The 16,934-nt window shown below is 28.6% G+C and overlaps 1 long non-coding RNA gene across 1 annotated transcript; it reads left to right on the forward strand.

Moving 5' to 3' along the window:
* Positions 1 to 1,196: 1,196 nt before the first annotated feature.
* Positions 1,197 to 15,624, forward strand: LOC100201643 (uncharacterized). Its single transcript, XR_010641827.1, has 3 exons — positions 1,197 to 1,334; positions 11,012 to 11,075; positions 15,041 to 15,624. It is a non-coding gene; the product is annotated as an uncharacterized LOC100201643 (long non-coding RNA).
* The last annotated feature ends 1,310 nt before the right edge of the window (positions 15,625 to 16,934 follow it).

Below are 16,934 nucleotides of genomic sequence, written 5' to 3' on the forward strand. Positions count from 1 at the left end.
GTTAAATTATAAGAAGTTGATTTCTACAAATACATATTTTTTAAATAAACACTTTTTTTTTTATTTTCATACTTTTTGATTTTCACCGGTCGTAAATAGAATTACGGAATCTTCATCACATTTTCGAACTTTTCTGTTTTAAACACCATACTCTTTTATAATTCGCATTAGTTATATAAAGGAAAAAAAAATATTTTTTCAAATATTTTATAGTAAAAACAAAAAATTTTAATTAAAACATTTAAAAAACTAAAAGTTAAAAATTTAAAAGAGTTTTTTATAATTTCTAGTTGAACTTTTTTTATTAATAAAAATGTAAACAAAAAACTCGAAAAAACCTTTTACTAAAAAAGTCTTCCAATTTATTTTAAGCATGTATAGAAAATTTGACACGATTTTACTTTATTTCTTGTCTTTAAAATACGTCGACGTTGATGTCGAGTCTCGTTAAGCTTAATGTATCCGTAGTAATCGAGTATACATTAAACTTAATTCAAATTTGACTAAAAAAAAGTTAACCTTTTATTTTTTCAATGTGGGTGTTCTGGGTGTGTGGTCCTCTTTCAGAAAATATTATCTAAATTTGTCACAATAAAATGGCACACAAGAGAACTTTTGAACTTTTCATTTTGATACTTTTGGGGATTGAAGTTATGGGAAAAAAGGAAGTAATAAAGTTTGATCAAGGGCCCTTATTTTGTTTATTTAATAGAACAGGGAAAAAGTAACCATTCTTACTATAACTACAGTAGTTTAACTCAATTAATAATCATTAAAATATTTTGTGTTTTGTTATTATTTTTTATAGTTATTAAAGAGGAGAATATTGTAAAAGTAGAAGCAGTAGGTGGTTCAGAAAGTATTTTGCAATATACAAATTTAAACAAAAAAGCCTGTTAAGGCTGCTTGTCAGATGATTAGAATACAGAATATTCTAGTTGTCTTCATAAACGGCCACGTTAAAAAAATTTTTTTATTTAAATATTTACCAGTAATTAAAGATATAATTAGATTAAAAATATAAACAAATTGAACTGATAACAGTTCTATTTGTTTATTTCTTTAATTTTACTTTTATATTAGATAAGCAATGTTTTTATATTAACTTCAGTTAATTTTCAATACAAATCTTTACATGGAAGACAAGTATACTTTGCTATTTTGTAATGATGTCATGGGAGTAAAATGACGTAGTGTTATTTATTTATATAACAGATTAAGACGTCCTGTTTGTAAGTAACATTTCTTAAACACACATAAAACAGGGTAAAAATGTACTAATATACAAACTTACGTTTATATATAAAGAACTGAAGCATTAGATCTATAAAAAGGTATGTTTGTTTTTAAAAATCTTTCATATCATAAAACTCTTTTATATGTAAATTGTTAAAATTTCCTTTTTTATATACAATAAATATACACCCTTAGGTTTATCGTTTTTATTTTTCTCTTAGCTTTGACTTTTTATTTAGATTTTTATTTTCTTTTTAATACGTTGATTTTAATTTCTTTTCCGTTAATTTTTATTTGCTTCATTATCTTACTGCACCACTCAGCTTTTTACAACATTATTCAGTTTGGTTTTGACTTTTTTAAACAAAATTTTTTTTGACGAATTTTGAAAAAGCCTTACATTACTTCAATGTCCGGAGACAAACAAAATTCTTGTATACAAAATGGGAAATACGAACTTCCGAAGTTCATTTTCAGCAACAAAAGTGTGTATTATTTTAATGAGGCATTTCTGTTATATATATATATATATATATATATATATATATATATATATATATATATATATATATATATATATATATATATATATATATATATATATATATATGTATATATATATATATATATATATATGTATATATATATATATATATGATAAAATATAAACAAAGCGTATTAATAGCAAAAATAACTGTCTAAATATTTTCACATTTTAGCTTAGGCATTTCAAGAACTTTATTTTTTAAACATTTTAATCATTTTTAACGCAGAAACACAGTAAAAAAATTTGAAAAATGCAAACAACGGTCTAATACAAAGGTTTGAAAGAATATTATTAAATGTTTTTGAAGCATTTTTCAAATTTATCAGTATCTTTCTAATTGATACTATCATTTTTCTTTTATGTGTCGTTTTCTATCATTCACTTTCTAATTTTATTTTTTCATATTTGGTTTTCTAATTTTTATAAATACCCTTTTTATTTTAATTTTAGTACAAAGCTCTCTAATTTTCGTTTCTGTAGTTTTATTATTTGTTATGAATAAGAAAAATGCTACATGCTTTCACTTATTATGGAGAACAAAAAATGTAATTTACACAAATAAAAATGAGAACTGTATCACCTAAAAGACTAAGTAATCTTCTTTACTCACAATAAATGAATCGTCTTTTTATGAAAAACAATTACTTACGATTTCTTTTAAAAACGTAACTTAAATGTTATAAAATAAAGTTACGTTGCTAAATATATTTTTTACTGTTTTTTTTTTTTTAAACGTTTTTTTGCTGGAACTAGGGGCAATTCTACATACTTTTAAAAAAAATTTGCCTCTCCTCTATCCTCCCTTACTTTATTTCTAGAATTGCCACTGGCTGCAACGTGCATAATTAATAACCACAGAAGTTGTTGCCGTATTGTATTATTTATAATATGCCAACAATATATCTGAAGTAATACTTTTTCAATACTTTGACATTGATTTATAAAAGTAAGGTTTAAGATTGGAATGCAAGAAGCAAACTTGAGTCAAGTTCGACTTGAACTTTACATTGTAACCAATAGCGGCAGAGTATTTTTGAGGGGAAAACCCATACTCTGCCGCTATTGGTTACAATGTAAAGTTCAAGTCGAACTTGACTCAAGTTTGCTTCTTACATTCCACCCTAAATTTTTAAGAAAGGCTGTTGGGAAAACCCAATGTTAGCTGTTTAGCTCATCATAATCAAAGGATTAAGCCAGAGGTACTCTTTAAAGCATTAATCAGGGCCAACGACACCGTGGGGCCGGTGGGGGATGGTCAAATCAAGTCAGTCAACTGTCCACCGCACCCTCCACCCCCATCCCACCCCTCCACACACACATACATACACACTTTTTTCTAAAAGACCTTTTTAAGAAAATTCTAGATATATAGGACTTTTTTTAGAAACTAACAATTGTGCCCCTCCACCTCAAAACCCGTGTCTTTGGCCAAGTTAATAAAAAACAAGAGTTGCATTTTTAAAAAGAAAATACCCCGCCTTAATATTGAATTTTACTTATTTACAACAAATAATCTTAATATGTTAAAAAAGATACTCGGGTAATTTAATGGGTTGGGCAAGATATTTAAGAGCAATTAATTCGTGCGTTATTTTTAACAAATCTAGTTTCATTGCTAAATATTTATTTTACATTATATTTTCAAAAATAGTCAGCTACCATACCGCTTTGCTTATAAGAAAAATCTACGCAAATCCCGTTTAAACGCAAAAGCAAACATACGGCAAATTCTGACATTTTACTAACAAATAAAAAAGCCCAGCACAATCAAGAAAATTTTTAATTTTGCATAGTAAACTAAAAAGTATGTAATTTTTATTTACTTGAATTTTTTTGTTTATATTTGTATCATAAAATTGGTAGAAAAACAACTCAATAGTACGTTAAAGCTAATTAAAGCAAATGGTTTGCGTCATAAATCGTTTTCATAAATATATATCGAGTAAAAAAGCAATTAAAACTGGAAATATTAAATTTTACGTTTTACAATATGTTATTACTTTTACAATATGTTATGTTATTACAATGTTAACATTTATATTCCTTTGTTTGTGTAAGAATAAGTAATACTTTTCGCCGTATAATTTTGGTCGGTTTTTCAAGTAAACAAAAAACTGGTTTCCTACATTTTAAAGATTAATTTGAATGTAATTACCTTTTTTATGTACGCTTTTTTTAGGAACACTATTACTAACATATCTTGAATATTAACTTTAAGTTCAATGAACATGGAAAAATAAAATATGACAGTATGCTCCAAATATGCAACAGACTATCTAGAAAAGGGGGACTAATATACTCCAAATATGCAAAAGTAAATATTGTATTCATTGTTTGCAACTAAAATAACTACTTTGGGGCTGTCCATTAATTATATCAACAATTTTTTGGCAATTTTTACCTCCCCCCTTCCCCTTGTCAACAACTTGTCAAACTTTCAAAGACCCCCTATAAAATTACGTCAACAAATAATTTACCCCCTCCTCTTCTCTTTCTTATATAAAATAAAAAAATTATGAAAAAAAAATTAAACATTTTTAAATAGTAGTAATAGCAGTAGTTTACAACTTCAAGAAAAAGTGTTTAAAAGTAAAACGTTTAGCAAAAAAAAATTAGTTCATTTTTTAATTTATAAACATTTTTTAAATATATATAGCCATTTAAAATTACAAAGGCTTGCTCTGAACAAATAGTGAATAGGAGTAAAAAAGATTACTACATGCAACACTATTAGTTTAAACTTCTTTCATTGCATGATAGAAGGTAAAAAAAAATTAAATTCACTCAACCTATCGAAGAACTGCAAGTCGATATTATGTTAACAATAAAAAAATCGTTCCAGTTATGGAATTTAAAAGAACAAAGTAAAACATTAAAACGTTGATGAAGGAGAGTATTCCTCGATGTTTTCCGAAATTCTTACTATGATAAAAAAATCGTAACTATTGAAATTTTTGATAAGATCTTCAAGATCTTCTTTTACAAAAAAGTTTATATTTTTAAGTTGTTATATTACGATTTATAATTGCAAACTAATCTGAAAGTTACGAAATTTATATGTACAGTGCAGAGTCACAAAACGTGAATGTGCCAATCCTCCTTACTTTAGACCTAATTCAATTCCACATTGAAAGCAAACTAATTCTAATATAGTCTAGCATAACAAAATAATGCATTTGATAGTTTGTATAAACAAGGGGTTAGCAATCTTTTAAGACTGAAGACCCAAAGTTTATAATTTATAAAAAGTTTTCAGCTTTTAAAGAGCTAATAACATCTTGTTTTCAATATTATATTGGTATTTGTGCATTGAGTTGGAGAGTCGCATAATAACATTGAAATTTTAGCATCAAATGTTTATACCAGGGTCGGCAACCTGCTTGCAAGCAGCAGATTGCCAATTCTGGTATAAACATTTAAATAATATAATGTAGATTATGTATTTACGTAAATCTTTATTTGTTTTTACATCAGGCCAATAAACAAAAACTTTGAAAAAATAATAGTGTTACGAGTAAACATCTTGCTTGTGCTCATTTAGTTCTGTATGTGTCTGGTATTTTTAAAGCCCAACACGGTTTGAAAAAAGTAGAATGTAGAAAATGTCATTAAAATACTAAAAGTTGGGTGATTATGAACACAAGGCTACAAACGATGCCTAATTTTCTTTTTTTTTAGTTTAGTTTAGTTAATTTTAGTGGTCAATAATTTAAAATATTTACAACAATCCGTAATAAATTCATAGACTTAAAAATCATAAATGTTCGCTATGTTCAAATTACCAACAAACTGTGCTGCATCAAGCACCTCTATACTAACAGTCTTACGATACTTGTTCATTTTAGATAAGAACTCCAAGATCTCTCTCTAACTGAGCAACTTCGATTGCAAGTGGCAGGCCGTCTGATCCTGGTATGTAATAGTCTCGTTTTGATACCTTTTTCTTCGGCCAGTATGCATGACTAGTAACTAAGTAAATATGCATGACTAGTAACGAATTAACTAAATTTATTTAAAAAAGTAATGTTGTTGACGTCAACTTTTCTTAACCTCCCTATCCCTTGTATAAAATTGTCAAAACTTTCCAGACCCTCCCTCCCCAAAAGTATTTTGTTGACGTTATTAATGTACAGCCACTTTTACTAAAAACTTTATAGTAAAAGTACTAAAAACTTAAACTAACAACTAAAAACTATTTTTAATGTGGTTTAGTAGATAGTTAAGTAATAACGTCTGTTGCTCCCTAAACTTTTTATGGTTTTTTGGATGGTTTTGCAAAAACATCAATAATTTATTTGTTCCGTTCGGTTCGGAATCAATAACTCGCAACGATAGAATTATTTTGTCCTATTTGCACATTTTTGAGTTTTTTGAAAAAACAATTTACAAAATAAAAAACTTAAGAAGACGACATATGAAACGATTTTTATATCTTATTTTTTCTCTGCATCTTTTTTGATTATTATTTTGATTATAATATAGTAAAAAAACATTATTTTTAGGTACATAACACAATCAATAACTCGAATTTTCCGAAAAGTTGAGATAGAACAAAATAATTCTAACCTTGCGAACTGATGTTCAATCGGTATTGATATATTTTTTGCAATAATTGATATTTTGATTTCGGAATGATCGCAATGTGAAAATAGTAAAAGTTTTTTAAAATTAAATTTTAAATAATATCTGAAATATTAATAAATTAATAGTTAAATTTATTTATATGAAATTAAAACTCAAGAATCTCTAGTGATTGCCAATAAACATATGTTGTACTTCCAGATGCGTTGCCACAAAACATTAACCAAAATATTAGTCTTTGATGAATTCGTTACTCTTCACGGTATTTGCACCCCTAACAACAGTACTTTTTTTTGCGTCTTTTCTAGTTAGCTAGAAAAGCTAGCAATTAGCTAGAAAAAAAATCTTATTACTTTCTAATTACTTATTCATATTTATACCATATACAGCACTATTATTGTTATTAAACATTAATTATTAACTTATTTACTTACTAAAATTGCAATTTTATTTATTTTATTGGTCTATAGTTACTGTTCATTTTATTTTAATGAGTACCGTAAAATGGGGTAAATAGAAACAGTGGGGTGAATAGAAACAATACGTCATTTTTAAATATATAGTAATTTATTTCCTACATAACTATGGTCAAATAGTGGCAACTATTTTTTTTTAAAGTTGGTAAACTTTAGGGTTAAAGGGAAATAATGGTTTGTTTGGGTGGCAGCACTGGTTCCTATTTGTTTGCCTTCTTGAATGTTGCACGTGATTCATGCTGTTTTTTCATCTACTTTGAACTTTCCAGGTAAGTCAGAATGTGTACTGTTCATAGAAGTAAATAGTTTTTCAAAACATAGATTAACTATCCATATAAAAGATTAAGGCTTACTTTAAGCTTTAACTTTAACAATATTATTTCAGAAATTATTCATATTGATTACGTTAGATTTTTAGAATTCGTGGGGTGAATAGAAACACATATTTTTTAGTGTTTCTATTCACCCCACAAAAAAAATTTAATACTAAATCACACTTATACAATATAAAATACATATTATGTGTTATATACTTATATATTTAACTGACACAGCTGTTTTATTTCAGAACCCTGTAAAATGCCAAGGAAGTACAAACACGTGGTTGGAGGTGGCTACAAAAAGCACGATCCAAAAACAATCGAAAAAGCAATTTCTGACATACAGAATGGATTAGGCCTTCGAAAGTCTGCTGAAAAACATGGTTTGCATTATAGTGTTCTTTATCGACACTTGAAAAGAGGTCCAAATTTGAAGAGACATGGTGGTCAGACAGCATTATCTCTTAAAGAAGAACAGCTGTTTGTTGATAGGCTTAAAATATGTGGCGAATGGGGTTATCCCATTGACACTACAACTCTACGACTCCTTGTAAAAGACTTTTTAGACCGGAGAGGGAAAGAAGTTAATAGGTTTAAAGATAATCTCCCCGGTCGTGACTTTGGGAATCATTTTTAAAACGTCATAAGGAACAACTGGCCGTGAGAATGTGTCAGAATATTAAACGCTCGAGGGCTGGTGTAACACCAGAAACAATTAACAACTATTTTGATGAAATGACAAATGAATTAAAGGATGTACCTTTATTTAATATCGTAAACTACGATGAGACGAATCTAAGTGATGACCCTGGTAAGCGAAAGGTCATTATACGTAGAGGGACAAAACATCCAGAAAGTGTCATAAACTCATCAAAGTCATCTACGTCTGTGATATTTGCAGCCGCTGCTGATGGCACTATTTTACCACCTTACGTTGTGTATAAGGCTATGCACTTGTACCAAAGCTGGACAGAAGGTGGGCCAAAAAACGCCAGGTACAATCGAACAAAGTCTGGCTGGTTCGATTCCTTTTGCTTTGAAGATTGGGTACTGACAGTTGCTCTTCCGTACCTGAAAAACAAAACGGGTTGAAAAATTCTGATTGGGGACAATTTGTCTTCCCACTTATCAATGGAATCTGTGAAGTTGTGTAAAGACAATGATATCAGTTTTATTTTTCTCCCAGCTAACTCCACCCATCTCACACAACCTCTAGACGTAGCCTTTTTTTGCCCATTGAAATCAACATAGCGGCAGATTCTCGAAGAGTGGAAAAAGGGCCCAGGAAGAGCAGAAGTAACTGTTCCTAAGGACAAATTTCCGGCGTTATTGAAAAAGTTGTGTGATTCTTTGAAGGAAGAAAATGTGATCAGCGGTATAAGAAGTGCGGTATAGCGCCTCTAAACAGGAACAAAGAGCTGTCTATGCTTCCAAAAATCATTGATGATGAGGAAAATCAGAATCCAGAAAACATTCAAAAGAACACTGAAGCTGTTGACAGGAGTTTCCAAGAGCTCCTTCAGAGTCTGCGTCATGATCAGACTCCTAAGATAAGGCAAAAAAGGACCAAAGTAAATGTGAAACCTGGCAAAAGTATCGGTGTTGAGGACTTCGTCGTGGACGATGAGATTCCCCAAACTTCACGTTCTCTGGCCAAAACCCAGGTACCTCAGGTACTAAACAGGTTCAGCCAAAGAAAAGCCGAAAGCGTGTGGAGATATCATCAGAAGTTGAAGAGGACTATTCCAATTTGTTTTCTTACCGTAGGGCACATTTTATGTAACTTCTTTTGTTTATGTACTCAAATAAATCCTTATGTTGAGAAATAAATTTATTTGTATTCATTTATTGACCAAAAATCCATATTTGTCTGTTTCAATTCACCCTAAATTTGTTTCAATAGAAAAACACATGAAATTGAAGTACTGTTTCTATTCACCCCCATCTGCGGGGTGAATAGAAACACCATGTTTTTATTTGTTTTCATTAAAATGAAATAAGATAAAAAAATTGAAATATCATAAAAAAAATAGGTCTAACAGAGACCTGTATTTGGGAAAAAAATGGTGTACCTAAAACAATTACAAATATGCAAAATTTTAAACCAAAGTTGAAAATTGTTTCTATTCACCCCGTTTTACGGTAGTAATTACAGACCAGTAAAATAAATAAATTACCAGTTAATTGAGCAAATTACAGACCAGTAAAATATACAAATTACCAGTTAATTGAGCCATAAATTAATTAAATGATCAAAAAATCAATTTTTCTTAACATAAAAATTTAGGCTTTATTATGTTAAGAAAAATTATTACCAACGGTAATTTAATAATAAAAATCTAATAAAATTTTTATTTCTTACTTGTCATATTAGAATTTTTTACTGATCATTTTAATCAATCTACTGATCATTTTATTTAGTTTACTAATAGTTTCGTTTTACTGGGCAAAAATGATTAAATTACTGATTAAAGTTTACTGGTGTATTAGATATACAGTTGAAAGGTGTATTAGATATACAGTTGAAAGTTGTATAGATATACAGTTGAAAGGTGTATTGATATACAGTTGAAAAGTGTATTAGATATACAGTTGAAAGTTATATCAGTTTGTAAGCAGCATTGACAATATGGTTTCTCGCCTTTTTTGCTATATATAAATTAATAGCAAAAAAAGCGGCACTTATCCAGAGACGTTTGATATGACGAATGAAAATTCGAATTTTTTGTTTTTTTAGTTATTTAAGTTTGCACGGTGATAAATATACTTATGTGTTTTCTTTTATTTACGGACTTTCTTTTAAAAATACCGGTTGTCAATAATCTTGCTTTTAAATTTAGCCCTACAATTTACCTAAAGTATGCAAGTTGTTTCCATCAATAACAACTCAAATACTTAATAATAAAGACTTCTTTAAAACAAATAAAGATTAGATTAAAAAAATAATAAAGAACGCGGAAACTCGAAAAATTAAATTTTTTTTTTTCTTTTACAAGTATTAAGTAAAATAAAGTATTAGATCAAAGGATTGAGTTCTTTGAGATGTTGACGTGTATATAAAGCAGAGTTTCGTAAGTAAGTAGAATAACTGAATCTTCTTTGTCTTAGCTCATGGTCAAACAATCTATAATCAATATGGTGCAATGATTTTTAAATATTACAATCTGGTATTACATGACCACACTTTTTATAACCGTTGTGAACTTGTTCGTGGAATGCATTATTAGGAAGGTTCATAAATGCATACATAAATGGGGTGTTTTTGTAAGCAAAAATGCTCATAAATGTTTGACACTCCCCTGCCCAAAAGTGAGGACAGTGAGTTAATAAAGTCTTTAACTTTATTTCAAACAAAATTTTAATTTATAGCCAGGTTTTAAACTTCATTTAAGTTTCTTTTAGTGCTCAAAAACTATGACCATGCAAAATTTACAACCCCCTAATTTTAGGAAGGTAGAAACTTTAAATGGTCATTACTTTCAAACACTAAAGATTTTAAAAATACATTCAAGCTATCATAAATTCAAATAAAAATTTTTACGCTTTATTTTTCTCTCCTCAATTAACTAACGGGTAACAGGAAAAAATTGGTATCATAAGAAGTTATTTGACATTAGAAAAACAGCATGTCATTTTCTTGTATTAAAAATTTTAATCAAGAGTTTTTAAATAAAATTTTTTTTGAAAGTTAGATAAATAAAAAACATAACACTAGATAAACATTATTCAAATAACACGGAGTCTAGAACTTTAACTCGAAATTTTCAGGGTTAGACACATCAATGACTTATGCAGTTATTTTTCTTCAATTTACTATAAATATGTTTTACGTGAATATACACTTTTTTTAGTTTACGATGACAGCGATTATTTACGCTTCGATTTTTCTCTTGATATGCTTACGCGCATTGCACGGTAAGTTTTTTATAAAAAAAATTTTAATTTCAAATTAATCTATTGAAGAAAAAAACAATCAGAATTTGCTTTTTTTTTAATTGTTTTATAGACATAAGATATTAAGGTGATAGTGACAATATTTGTTTAGCTGGTGCCTTGTTTCAATTAGTGGTTTAAACAAAAGTGGAAAAAATAGATAAATTCAAGAGTGGCTTACATAAGTGGCTTATTTAAATGGATTAAATAGATAACTTATAAAGAGGTGAACGAGATGACTCTTAAAAAAGAGTATTTATATATATGAAAATATAAGGTTATATATTCATATGGTAATTATTTTTTGTCTGAACTAAAAATTGAATATAACATTTGTTAAAAAATATATAATTGTTTTATGCAAGACCAGAGTCAAAAACTGGTTGCACACCGGTATTACTTACTATATGAGTTATATTACAAGCAAATACTATGCATAATTATGTTATGTTACATTTGACAAAACAGTCAAAAGTTATGTTGTTCCACAAATTAATAACACGAAGTGTCAAGTAATTGTAGCTCTGTCGCAAGTGTTATAATTTAGCATAGAGTAGAAATTGTAGCTCTGTGTTATGTAACTTGTGGTCAATTTTAAGTTCAGGTTCTTTATCTGTTTTAAAGTTTGATATACTCTGAGGTAGGTTATTCCACAAAATAACAATTCGAACCCTGAAAATCTGTGTGCGTAAAGTGTTATCCTGAGTGCTATATCCTGGTAGACTATCAATTTCATGTAAAGATGCATGTAGTTCATTTTGCCATGTGATGACATTATAATACCGGTAAAAAATAAAAAAATTAAATAAGACCATCTCTTTTTCTTCTCAATTCAAGTGTTGTTAAATGCAGTTCTAAGCCTGTTTTTGTATGATAAGTGCGCCATTTCAAATACAGTTCTTTTCCTAACATGCTCAAGAGTCCGGATAATCTTTTTTAAATAAAAACAATTAATCTTGAATTGCAAACTCAAAGTGCAAGCGTAGTGTAAAATGACTCCTGAAGCGACTGTTCTCTGCTTTTAAAGTTATTTTGTAAGGTACTTAGTAAAGGACCATGTACCATGTGATATATAGTATGTACAGTTTATCTTGTACTATGTACCATGTACCATGTACCATGTATTATATACCATCACTAGTTTTAACTTTTTTGTTACTTAACTTTTTTGTTTAAGAAAAAAATCTTCGAAGTTTCTCTTAGTTACTATAAACAGTAATAAAGTATTTTACATCAGATTTTTATTTTACTAAAATAAGCTTGCATAACTTAGCATTCCTTAAATTCTAGCACTTTGCTTACAACAGATGTTAATAAATTCTTTGTAATTTGAGGATTCTAATTTTTTGCCTATTCTAAAAACTAGAAGTTATGTTATCCTTTCTTTTCATATGAGAAACTTCATTACTTTTTGTGGAAAGGCGAAAGATAATAGTCATTGGAATTGCTAAACTCTTTTTTTGAGAACTCTTTTATGAACGTTGTCACATGGGAGAGTTCGAGATGGTTCTTATTTAAATACTGAGTAAAAATATATTTTTACTCAGTGTTTGAATTGCCTTTCAATATATTGCATTTGCTGTTATTGTTAATAGTAACTCTATTACTTGTGTGTTCGAGGGCGATAATTACTGGTCGGTTTTAGTATTCGCTTCGGATGTATGCACAAAATACTTTTACGTTTGGTTTGACTTTTTCAGCTAACTGTTCCTAGTAGTTACGTATATCTCTTTATGTCATGGTTGATATATAAAAAAATGCTGGATAAAATGATTCATATCAAGACAATCAAAGAATAATTTTGTTAGTCTGTTCTCTCCTTTAACTTTATTAATAACAAAGCCAAACGTTGCAATTTCACATCTTGGATCATAATATTCATACCGAATATGAAGATAAATAAAATCACCTGTAAGAACCATGCTTGAATATCCTACCTGAAAAAAAGAGTTGTTTTAAAATTATTTCTTTGTTTATTAACTATTAAAAATTAACTGTATTGGAAGGTGGCCCTTCTATACTTCCCACAAAAAAATTCGTTAACCAGATAATTAAGGTACGCTTGATGTACTTTTTTTGAGTGACTGAAGTTCGTTCCAGTACTTATGAGATAAATCTTTTATTTGGTTTGTTTATGTTGGGTCGAATTTATTGCTAGCAATTGTTGTTCTAGATAGTATTTTATAACCAATGTTTTAACAGAGGCCTCATTAATAAAAGCTGTTCGTTGAAAACTTTGCAATTTAATTGCATTAAATAGTTTAACCTTTTATTGCCGTTTAATTCTAACATAACGAACGGGCTTGTCCAAAAGGATGAAGTCATTTAAAATGTTAGTTAAAAGTTTTGTTTTTTTATCATAGTAAAGCATAACAAAACTTACTTGTTGTGCCACCATTCTATATTTTCTAACAAATACGTATTTAAACTATTCACTTATATATCGTCGTGTAAATATAACTTGAAACAAAAAAAGCTTTTTGCCACGAATTTTCACCATTTGGTATATAAAAAAATTATTTAATTGTTTATTACGAAAAAAGTGAAGAAAAAAAAAAAATAGAAATCTGATATTTAAAGTGTCTTTTTTTTTCTCAATAAAAAAATAAGCTCGTCTTTAGTGCACATTTCAACCAATTTTGTGCCTATTTTAAAAAACACTTATAACAGCTGCTCATTCAAAAGTTCTTTTAAATGCTAAATTAGTTTCAATAACCAATATTTTCAATTAGGTTAGTATTGAGTTTTCTAAGGCTGTAGGGCAAGAAAGTGAACATCTTTTTACTGAACCAGTTTGTTATACTATGTATTTTGTTGTTTTGCTGAATGATTACTTGTGCTTTTATTATATAGTTGTCTCTTCAATGGAATAAAACATGATTTAAATGTGCTTTTGTCGGTATCCGGCCGTTATACACATCACAAAAACAATTGTATTTCAAAAAAAAAAAAATTTTATAAAGCATTCACCACCTTGTTGTTTTGCTTGCAAATAACGTTGACAAAACTTTAAAGTTGCAAATCTTTGATGTAGATTCTTAAATTACAATTAACAACTTAACAATTTGATATAATGCCTAAAATTTCTTTTGATTAAACTTTCATTACCTTATGCAAACGTTTTTTGTACTATTTTTTAAAATTGCATCATATGTGATTGACATCATTATCAATTATTGACGGCATCATCTATAAATGACAAACAGGCTTGTCAATTCTTTTTGCAATTGTAAAATTTTTTTTAAATTGTTAAATCTAACAATTCTTTCGCTAATATTCTTTCAACAAGTTTCGTGTACATTTCGTGTAAAAAATCTTTTTATTAATAAGCAACGAAGGCATTTTTTGCTTGTTTGAATATGCTTATTTTGTAATGGTTACTATACTTTTATGGTTTTCCAGAACAATGTTTAACAATAACGTCACCAGGACCCAGATATTTAATTATTTATGACCTAAAAATAAGAAATACTTGCTAGATACAAGCATGTCTGTTTCAAATTTTTTACGAACATCAACTAATTCAATAAATTACCATTTTATGCTTTTTATTACTACCTTTCAACCCATTTGATGCTTTCTGTTAATACCTTTCAATCCATTTTCACACGAAATGTTGTTTGAAACACTGCAAGTTAATTTTTTAAGATTCTTGAAAAATTTAATAAGATTTTTCAAGAATTTTAAAAAATAAACTTGCAGTGTTTCAAACTTCAATTCGTGTGCAAGTGGGTTGAAAGGTGTTACCAGTAATTATCACATGGGTTGAAAGGTATTAACAGAAAGCATAAAATGGGTTAAAAGGTAATAAATAAATGAAAAATTTAAACATTACAAAACAACATAGCATGTTGTTTTGTAATGGTGATATGTGTAAATTCCAAGTTGAAGTTAATTTATAAATTTTAGATTGCAAACTAACTTTAAAAAGTTGAATGTTTTTTTAGGTGCTAACATCGATCATTTAAAAAAATATGGATATAATTGTTACTACAAAAATGAAAATGAAGAAATTCCTGTTGAATGCGATCCTGGGCAAGCTTGTTATGCAATCATTTCAATTCAGCACAAAAATTCCTCATGGAATATAAACAATAACTCCTTAGGATGTTGGGATATGCAATCTCATTGCACTAAAGACATGTGTTCTGTAGATCTTCCGAATTTTATATGGGTAAATCATAATTTTCCAAGGTTTTGTTGTTGCACTGGAGACTTTTGCAATAAAAATATTAAACTAACATAAAATTTATCTTAAATAAAAGTGAATTCATTTATTATACAATTTGTATTTACAAAGATTTAATTGGTAAAAAAAGTTCATACTACGTATTATTAACTTATGGCATCTCAAATGGTTTCATTCTTCAACAGAATGTGCACAACTTACGCAATATAGTGACAACTTTTAGAAGGGTGTCATTAACATAGAAGAATTTCAATCGTTATTATTTTTTTATGAGATTGTTACAATGTTTTTTTAATTATTATATTATGCAAATAGTATTATCAATAAAAAATATACTATTTATTTTGTGCGTTTTAATCCTTCCAAATCAATTTACATACATTAGCATTTCTTGGTCGGCAATTTCTTGGTCTTCAGCTCATAAGTACAGGTACCTTTTAAAATAATAAAAACAACTTTTCTTATTTTTATAAAATGAAATCTCTCTTAATCTCTTAATACTTATTTATTATCTGGCGTGATCAAAAATTTATCTTTTATAAACCCATTGACTTCCTTATAGTGCAGCAGATTAGCATTAAAAATAACTAAAATTGTGCACAAGTGGATAAAAGCATAAAAATTTCACCAATTACGCAGAAAGTTATGCTGATTATTTTGAGATATGGTGGCAAAGTGTGGCATAACCGGAATGGGCTAAAATCCAAAATGCAGTAACCACTGCCATTTTAGATTTATCAAAATTTTAATAAATTTTCAACCGTTCAACTAATCTTCAATAAAATCTCAGGAATGTAAACCATATCAATTATATATTAATTGCTTTACCAGAAATGACCTTAGTGCAAAAATTACAATATTAGTGGCTATTATATTAGCGACTACCGACATCTTGGATTAAACAGTTTTTGCTTAATGAAAACACAACAAAAGCACATTTTAAATACTAGTATATGACTCTGAAAATTAATTTTTGTTTTAGGTGCCACACTCGTGTCATAGTGCACCGCGAAAGAGCATTTAACAAGGAAGTTCATGCCTTCTTTCTTACTCATTGCACGAAACATGCCTAGAGCTTGCTTTGAACCCTGGATCTCTTGCTTCTAAAACAAATGCTCTAACCACTGCGCCGCTACTGCTAAAACAATGGCAATCATATCATCCTAGCTTCTAAACCTTGTCGCTTAGGCTTGGTAAAGATGGCAATACTATCAACTTTTGACTCCAAACGTACGCCTAATACGCTATACGCTTCACATGCTGCATTATTACATCACGTGTGAGTGGAATGTTGCCATTCTGCTAGCTTTTTTGAGTAAAAAAACGCTTTTAAGCAGTATTTACATTTTCTTACACAGAAGTTTGGTCATATAATAAAATGATAAGTTTTTCTAGCAACAGTATAGCTTTGTCTATCATTAAATTATGAGCTGCATAAAGTACCAAAAGTGTATCAGTAATCATTAAGAAAGAGGACCAAGTAAGCAATGCAGTATTTTTATCTTTGCAAAACTTAGGTTGTATTGCTACGAGTAAATGCATAGAAAGCTGGTAAAACTTTTTTTTTAATGGTCTAAGACTGTTGGACCATTAAAATTAAAATGGTCAGGTGCCAGTCACAGGTGCGTGTCAGTGCTTTTTTGTTTCATTTG

Source organism: Hydra vulgaris, chromosome 11, assembly GCF_038396675.1.
Source record: "Hydra vulgaris chromosome 11, alternate assembly HydraT2T_AEP".
Classification (NCBI taxonomy): domain Eukaryota; kingdom Metazoa; phylum Cnidaria; class Hydrozoa; order Anthoathecata; family Hydridae; genus Hydra; species Hydra vulgaris.